Source organism: Paramormyrops kingsleyae, chromosome 5, assembly GCF_048594095.1.
Source record: "Paramormyrops kingsleyae isolate MSU_618 chromosome 5, PKINGS_0.4, whole genome shotgun sequence".
In the NCBI taxonomy this organism is placed as follows: Eukaryota; Metazoa; Chordata; class Actinopteri; order Osteoglossiformes; family Mormyridae; genus Paramormyrops; species Paramormyrops kingsleyae.
Window position 1 is genome coordinate 17,318,912 of NC_132801.1, and position 9,421 is coordinate 17,328,332.

Consider the following 9,421-nt stretch of genomic DNA (forward strand, 5'->3'; position numbering starts at 1 on the left):
GGCAGATTTACTCATGCTCTCTCCAGTTGCTTTGGGATTGCTTAACAACGGTTCTGCAGATTTTCAACTCAGGAATTTAAGTGGATCAATTGCTGGCATTCAAATTGGCTTATTCTTTCTTAACTACTTTACTGCTCTTGGTAGGATTAATTATAAAAAGGTTCTAAAGATAAGACAGGGTTGCCAACTTCGATCAGCTGTTTGGTGTAAGATTTTCAGTTAGAGACAAGTCTGCACACTCACAAACATATTTCACAGTTTTATTATCTGTAGGGTTTGCAAACTACCCCAATGCTTTTGATGAAGCTAGTTTCAGGTTTATAATGGAATAATGTAGATTTGCCATAAGATTTCTTGCATGAGTATGAGGATCTGAAAGTATGAGTGACAGAATTGACAATCCCGATATGACTGTAGGGGCACATGCTCCAGGGCTGTAGGCTTGATGGTTGCCCCTTCATCCTGCCCAGTGTGTCCCTTGTCTTGCAACATTTCCAAGGATACGCCAGAGGATCAGCATAACCCTGTACTGAATAAGCAGTCATAGATGATATATCATCCAATTATGTTTAGAGTTGCAGAACACTCAGTCCAGCTAACAGCTAACTTCAGCTAAAGTTTTTTCAAGGTCTTCTCAAAGTCGACAGAGAACCTTTTTATTGTACCATTAATGGAACGCTATTTCCACGTTTTATACAAAGGTTCCGTCGGCGTCAGCATGATAAAATAGTATTTTATTATAAAACAATATTTTTCGATATAATTGCGTTAAAAGCACGTTGAGGTGATACTGCAAATGCGCCGATTAGCCTTGAACCCGTGACTTTCTAATTAAGTATTCAGACAGTATTACGCGCTGCTCTACCATATCCTTCATTTGCTCTTATATTATCAGTCTTAGTTGTAGAAGTGGTTGTAGTATAGTGGCATAATTTTTCTAGGAAAATGAGGAAATCTGGAAACTTTAAACGTTTCCATACCTTAATTTCAACATTCGGTTAACATCTCTAAAACGAAAAAATGTTAGCAGGGAGTACCGTTTTTGCATTCATTGTTTCATTTTATTTACATACTATAGTATATATATAGTCTTATTTTTACATAGGAAGTTGGATAAATATTGAACATGGTCATATTTTTAAGACAACACCTTAGAACTTTTTCACCATTAGGCAGGAGAAGGGAGAAACTTAATTCCGGTCCTTTCATCCATCTTAATACTTAGCTGACACCACTGAAATATTATTAAATACCGTATTGTCCCGAATATAAGTTTGTTTTTCTCTCAAAAACCTGCATTTAAAAACTCGGGTCGTCTTGTATTCGAGAAGCAGAATTTAAATGTCATTATGCACATGCAACAGTAGATGGCGTAAATTGTCTGCTTCCTGCTTGTACACTTAAAATATAGTCGGCAGAATCGACATAGAATAGAATGTTGTATTCGAGCAGTTATCACCGTTTCGGCGTTCCACTTGTGTAGGGCCCCCGAGGTAAACTGTCTAATTTTTTAAACGTTTTTAAAATGTAAGGTTTTAAGGTAAAAAATATATGTAGACCAGATAGACCAATTTGGTCTTTGTTTCCTTTTCCAGAATTGCAACATTATGCACACAGTCAACCGATATTTGTAAATTTGATGTATATGGATTTTTACATAACTTGTTTCCTATTTAAGTTGATCCCCTTTTGAGATTGCTTACAAGTGAATTGTTAGACTTTATAACTATCAAGACAACATCAGACTGTTACTGAACTAAATTAAGGCCATACATCCACAAGCCACATATGCCTAATCCATTCCTGGAAGCCTGCCTTTCTGTTTGTGTTTGATATATTACACATGACTATGAACATTATAGCTGTGTGGCGAACAATATGCACTTTTTCTCCCTCCAGACTGCTTTTACTTGGCAGGCAACTTTTGCTTGTTGAAGCAGGACAGAGGGAGAGAGAGGATAATGGCAGTGCGGAGAATGCCAGATGATTCGATGCCAGACTTGTACTCTTTCAGAATAATAATTACAAGCGACGTGGTGCCCTTCATGTCTGCCACCTGTGCAAGGAAAAAGACCGTGATTACTCAGCAGGCACTGAGGAAGTGCAGTATTCCAATTCACCCCTCCCTCACCCCATACAGCTCAACCCATGCCTCACAGCCCCATATTCCAAATTATTAAAAAATGGTAACAAGAAGTATTTAATGTTTGTTTTTATTTTATTCCAGTTTCGGAAGCAATATTTATAGTTGTGTTTTTGTAGTTTTTTTTACATTTTGTCTTTTTTTTTTTAGTTTATGAAAATGTTTTCTTATAGTTTTACTTAAGGATAATAATCCTGGCTCAAAGACATCCAGTTAGGCTAATTAGCGGTTATAAATTTCTCGCGGTGTCTTTGTGTGTGTATGAGTATGTGCCGTGTAGGATGTAGACCCCCGGATCCTCATGAAGATAAGTGGTGAGAAGACTGAAACTGTAATCATGCAAGTAATGTTAAAATACGTTAATTATCTGTCGTCACTTACATGTATGTTTTAAACGTAGAACAAGTTTTCACAATGCTTATTTGATAACTGAATATAATGATGAAACCAAAATTTCATTACATATATACATCATTACATAATCCATGATGACATGATAACATTAAGGCAATACCATAACCATATACTGTACAGTCAGTCAAAGAATGTAAACATAATATATTATGAATTAATTAAAATTGCATTGGAATTAAAACTAGATTAAGAAAAACAATATCAAACACAGCACTGACCATGGCAAATAATATCAAGGAGCAGGAGGTTCAAGCTTGTTATTTTACTACCTGGCTACGTGCCTGGTCAAGAGCAAACAAATTTCAGGGCTTGGGGGGTGGTCAAACCTATAATTTTACTACGTAGCTATGAGCTTGTTTGGTTGGAAATTGCGTATCTTGGATGTACTATCTAACATAAGAGAACTGCAAAATATCAGCAGAGATAAGTGGAACTAATTAGTATGAAAACCAGAGTCTCTTCATTTTCCCTCCAGATTCAATGCCAACCTTCACAAATGATATTCTTACTATTATAAAGTAGTCAGAGCTTGGCTCGCTTAAAGTTAAAATACCTATTCTGGACTGCAGATGGGGATGTCAGTTTAAAGTAAAGGTCTCTAAAGAAATTAAAATATGTGGATCAAACACAGGTTTGGATGCTGCATATCAAGATAAATTATTTTAAACACTTCACATATTCTTTGATTTATGCCAATAACTCAAAATCCTTGAAAATATTCAACTACAACTGAAGTTAACTCAAGAACTTGTAAGTAAAGAATGGCTCATTCTTTTCCAATAAAACCTTTTCAAATACAGTCGTCTGATGGCAATTCTACATAGTATAGTATTAGAAGATGCATATCATGGACATGATGGACATTGGACATGGAATTACATAAAAATTTTCTCACACAATCACACACTATGGGGAATCGCCATCTCACCTGACCAGCATGTTTTTGAATGCTAACAGGAAACTGGGACTGGGCTCAGGAGAAACTCACGTGACTACAGTGAGAACATGCAAAGTCCACAGGCTAAGGTCGTATTCAAACATGAGGTGACAGCACTAAGCCACCAAAGCACACATACTGTATGTAGAGGTGTATTTCTAGAATTATATATTTTTAAGTTTCTTAAATGTTATTATGAAACATTTATCTGTTTCTGAAAAACCACACAAAGGTTTAATTTTCTTCCCAGAAAGTTTCTTATCATGTGTGAGATCTGGCAATGTGAGAAAACCACGAACCTACAAATCTTGACTATTTAAATAAAACGGATTCTGGAAGAAAGAAGACCATACACTGCATAAATTTTTAGAAAAGTCTGTGATGTTAATGAAATATCTAATGATAGGATCAGTAAATTCCAGTGTACTAGCAGTGCAAAACTAGAGTACTCATTTAAATATGCTTTTCATGCACCTCAGAGCAAAACAAATACTGTAAGTGATGATGTAGGAGACAGTCTTTTACATGTTTAGGAGAAGATTAAAATACATTATTTTTGCTGATTCAAAGAAAAGCAGACTTTACTATATTCAAAATTACAATATGAAATATTGTTTTGAAGTACCAATAAGAAATCCATTGGTCTAACTTTTATGATTAAGATTAAGATAAACTTTATTGACCCCAGAGGGAAATTCTTGTTTTTTAAGAGAAAAAATGATTTTGCGGGTGAGAAAAAATGACAGGCTATATTTGATCTTCCTCTCAAACTGTGTCGTATTGGACGAGGAGCATTGGTGAACTGCAGTCTTTGGGTCTTTGGGTCAGTCAGTTTCAAATCTGGGCTTTGGCTGGGCCACTCAAGGTCATTTGCAAACCGATTCTAAATTCATTCCAGCTTGCATGCTCTGTATTGGTATTGTGATTTTGTTTGTTTTGTCAGTGTCAAAAACAAATCAATTCAATCCATGCTGAAATAAGTCCATAATACAAATTTTCAAAATAGGTAGAGGGGTGTGGATATTTAACAATCATGCTTTGTATGCACTTTAAGACTTCTTGAGTTGAGCTGAAAAAGTTTTAATTTGATTTCACTGTCATATAAAATGATGACTATATGGATAGACCAGTAACTGTACAGAAACATCATAATGGGATGTTTGTACATATATATTTTTACTTGACCTTTTTCAGAGAAATGTGGTGGGAAAAAGAGAATTGGAAGGCACAGGTTTACTGATAAATGGTGATTATGGTGAAAAGTGAGAGACAGTCCACATGTGAATTTGTTACATAACTTGTGATTGGAGATCAGCTAGGAAGGCTGGGTTGCTGCTGGAAGAGGTGTTGATGTGGGATGCCTATCCAGTGGTTTGTTTGGATCCCAATGCCCCACTGCAGTAACACTGTGCTAAAACATGGCGCCGTCCTTTGGATGAGACGTAAAACTGAGGTCCTGACTCTCTGATGTCATAAAACATCCCTGGGCATCTTTCGAAAGAGTAGGAGTGGTGCCCTGATGTCCTGGCTCAAATTGCCCACTGTGGCCCTTTCATTTCTGGACTCCAAATCATCCCCTATATCTAATTCGTAAAGTCTCTCCTGCCCCTTCATCACCTTTGTTACTCCGTGGTGAGCATACTGACCCAGAATGGCTGCTGTCGCATCATCCAGGTGGGGGCTACACAGTGCTGGTAGTAGAAGTGGCTCTCCTTTGGTTCTGTAAAACACTTTTGGTGTCTTGAAAAGGGCTATGTAAATGTAACATTCATTCATTCATTCATTCATTCTTTTGCATACGGATAACCCACACATTTTCCTCATACTTTATATGATGATTATCAGAAGGAAATGGGGAGTCATTCTTGGTGGTAGATGTCTTTGAAGAGTTTTGTGAGTGGTAATTTTCAGATAATTATGATCACACATATTTTTCTTTCATCAGCTGAGAGGTTTGCTGTAGCAAAGCTGATGCCCCAAATTCACATGATTCAATCGGCTTTGTCGATTCTTTGGTAACAAACAGGCCTGGCAATGACCTATAACAATGTAGAAGTACAAAGAGAGTTCATCGTGAAGGTGTTTATTAATTTCTACCATTCATCATTCAATCACTTTATCCTAAGTAAAATGAGAAAACTGTTTAGGTAATATAAAATATAATATAATATAATATAATATAATATAATATAATAGAATGCCTTTTATTGTCACTATACACATGTACAATGAGATTAAAAACCAGCTCCTCCAGTGCAAACATGTATGTAGAACACACAACAAATAATAAACAAATAGTGCAAGAGATTCCACAGCGCTATATACAAATGGAAGAATAAATAACTAAACAGGGTTTTTTAAATATATAAATATACAGTGTGATATGCAGTGTGGGTTATGGCACATGTAACTGCCTTAACATAATTAAAGTAATTGAAATTGCTTATTAACCCTATCTTTCAGTGGGGGCTCTCTGTGATACTATATTTAAAATCAACATTGCCCATGCATGATGAGGGAATGAAATGCATTTATCTGTGATAGAGGGGTTTTACCTACTATATGCTGAGGAATTGGATCTTTTAAATAATTAAATTTATTTAAATAATAGAGTTAATTCTGACTAGGGACATGTTATGCACTCCTATGTTGTAATACAGTAAAAATTAACTGTGACCAACTGTAAATATTGACTATATTTCTGCCATTTTAGAAAACCTCAACTGGATCAGCTGCAGGCATCACGTGACATTTGTCTGACCTGGGACATGTCAGGCACAGCATTTAGCAAGAGACAAAGAGGCCGCGTATCACTTACAAATCACAATCCAGTCTAAATGTCTGAACAATACTTATTGTAATGCAACCTATTCCTGGCCTATGTGCTGCATTTATTTTATTATTCACTTTTTATTATAAATATCATGCAGGTCTTGATAATCCAGGACAATTACTGGAATTGTAAAGTTTCTAAAGCTCACTCCCTTATATTTGTACAATAACACTGTATAAATGCATTTAATAAGAAAGGCCATTATGCATATTTATAGGAACAGCCAAATGAATTTAAATGGATGTCTTTAGGGCAAAATTTTTTAAGGAAAAGACAAAAGTTCATTAAGGTCACAGGATTAACAAACGAGCAACACTTAGGGTGCTTTGGTGATCAAGGATAGACTCACAATCTCTTGTTACCAGTCAGGTATCATGTTTTGCTGTCTTGATAATCAGGGCTAGCTTCTCTCAGCGGTGTTGGTGCTGGGTGCTTGAATGACACAAAGAGGCAAATTCTGTGTACTTGTGGAACTTCATCCAGTGTGCATGAACAGTGTGCATCCCATTTCATCAAGCTAGCTTAATGTCCCTGTATGAAATGCCAGACAAAGAAATAAATTAGTAATTATACCTCTAGACACTTTTCACTGTCTTTCTGGGTTCATGTCTGCGTCCCACACCTGCCATGCCAGGCGTGCCCTCCCCGTGACAATGGCTGCTTTCGTCAATGTAAGTAAGCAGGAGTGCTGCTTCACACGGAAGTACTCAGGGTGATACCTTCCCAGTAACTTTATTAAAGCTCTTCTGTAATTGTATTCAAGGTGAGAGAAAAATACCGTTCTCAGTTATTGATATTTCAGCACTGATGTTTATTGAAAACACACTGAAACAGTAACATATTTCTAGCATACTGTAATGTCACAACTTCCTGTCTAGTCTCCACATAACTAGATTCTCCTTAGAGTGTACTATCTAACAATGCTTAGTTTGTGGTCATTGTCATTATGTTTTTTTTCATATACCAGAAAGATTACTCAGCAGAACTTTGTGTTTGCATTAGCACAAAGCACCAGGGTGTGCCTCTCAGAAGGCTGAAATGCCAGCTGTAACTCAGATTACACGTGAATGGTTAAGAACAATGCAGTGAATAAAAAAATTCAAAATTCCTCTACTGTATTCGATTTAATTGCTTAAATATTCATACTTAGACTAATTATTTATCGTTCCCAAATTATCTGAGAATCAGTTTCACGATACTCCCAAGCTGTTGTTTTTGAAAGATCAGAATCCAAAACAACCTTGTGGTATATCCAGTTTGGCTGGTTTCTCTTGCTAAGGTTGGATAACTTAGTTAGGACAATAATGATAAACAGATAGCATTAGAATAAAAGAAAGGACTTCTTGCCATTTTGCAAAGCAAATTGTGTTTTTTTTTATTATAGCTTCCTGTAGTTAGGTAAGTATCCCTGTGAATCCAAATTCATGGTTAAAATATAAGAATTAACTACTTGGTAACAATCCAATGTTGAGAGTCAAAGAGTGCTGAAAAAATAACTGCAGTATCTTATATCAAATTCCCTGAAACTGAACTTGAAAATGCTTGGTATGTGAAATTTCCAGTATGTCATTGGGATTCCTAAAAAGAGTAATATTTTGCTATTTGTAAAATGGAGATAATACCAATGTTATAATACCAGGTATGGTAGCAAAAATATATATTTCCTTAAATTGTGAAATGTATGACCCCCCCCCCCCAATTACATGTTAATTTAATTAGTTAATTTAATATACAAAATGTAAGAATCAACCTATACAAGTTCTTCTTAGAATCTGAGTCATTACCTGGGTGAAGTCTTGATGAGTTGCCATCTGTTGTCTGTTATTCTTTTCCCAAATAATTAAAATATTACTAACAGGCTTCAGTTTTTCCAAAGAGGAACACTGAATTGCTCCTGCTTTGTGATTAGATTGTCCATCCGTCCATTCCTACAGATATCTATTTCCCATAACTGTTTCTCCAGTTTGCCTCATGGTGATCTGCATCCCACTCTTTGAAGCATCAGGAAACATGGGTCCCCTCCCCTGTGCATCTCATTCTGTCCTATTTTGGTAAAAGCAACTGATCGTTAGAAACAGTTATGTTTCCTAGATACCAAAATATCCAGAATATCAGGCTGAGGAATATTATTATAGGTCCAGTCAAAACAAAGAATTCCCAGAAAGTGAACGAAGCAAAAATCCCCAGGAGAAAGATGACCAGACCACCAATATCAAAAACTAATGCCAGAATGAAGAAGAACAGACATCTCCCAAAGTACTGTGAGAGCTCCATATCAGGCAGAGACAAGACTGCATCTGCTAGATAAACAGGCCAATCTGAAAGATTTCAGGTTGGCACACCTTGTGCCTTTTTAATCATACCAAAGCTATGAATGTGCCAGAAACAAAGACAAGAAACATGGCTGGTCCCTCCTTGTTTCCTAACTCCACAAAAGGATTTGTTGTGCAACTCGGTCTGGAGAGGATGCAGCTAAATTGGATAATGACGTGAGGATGATGTTGATGATAATGGTGGCACGGTGGCTAGCACGGTTGCCTCACACCTTTAGAGACTAAGGTTCAAGGCTTGGCTTTATGCGTGTTTACTTTGCATGTTCTTGCTGAGTCATTGTGGGGTTTCCCCCAGATTTTCTGGTTTCCCCCAACAGTTTTAGAACGCGCTAAGGTCAACCGGAGTTGCCAAATTGTCCGTAGGTGTGAATGGTGTTTGCCCTGTAATGGGCTGGCATCCCATCTTTGGTTATTCTGTGCCTTGCTTCTGCGGTAGGGTCAAGATTCCTGAAACGGGTATAAAAAAAAATGCATGGAGGGACATGAACTTTTTTTTAAAATATTAAATATCTTACATATAGTGAAAATATTCCAGGAACATCCAATGGCATACACACTGAAACACAGCAAAACGTTCACTGTGTAGTTAAGAAAGCAGAAAGCAAAATGACCCAACCCTTGCTTTCCTGTCATAGTACTGTTACAACTAGGGCCATTTAAGAGTATTAAGTGACTGTGGGCAACGGCACACATGACGTCACATCAGAAAGAAATGGAGCTGATAGGTGGCTCACGAAATTCAGATTTGCATCTAAGATTTA

General features: G+C 36.7%; 1 long non-coding RNA gene across 2 annotated transcripts; it reads right to left on the reverse strand.

Annotated features, from left to right (window-relative positions):
• Window positions 1-246: 246 nt before the first annotated feature.
• On the reverse strand, window positions 247-8,736 carry LOC140590874 (uncharacterized). 2 transcript variants are annotated; one of them, XR_011991755.1, is made up of 3 exons: window positions 8,112-8,718; window positions 5,141-6,858; window positions 247-2,056 (listed from the first exon to the last, which is right to left on the reverse strand). It is a non-coding gene; the product is annotated as an uncharacterized lncRNA (long non-coding RNA). The 2 variants fall into 2 exon arrangements; XR_011991754.1 differs by lacking the exon at window positions 247-2,056 and having other exon boundaries at window positions 2,211-6,858; window positions 8,112-8,736.
• Window positions 8,737-9,421: the final 685 nt, after the last annotated feature.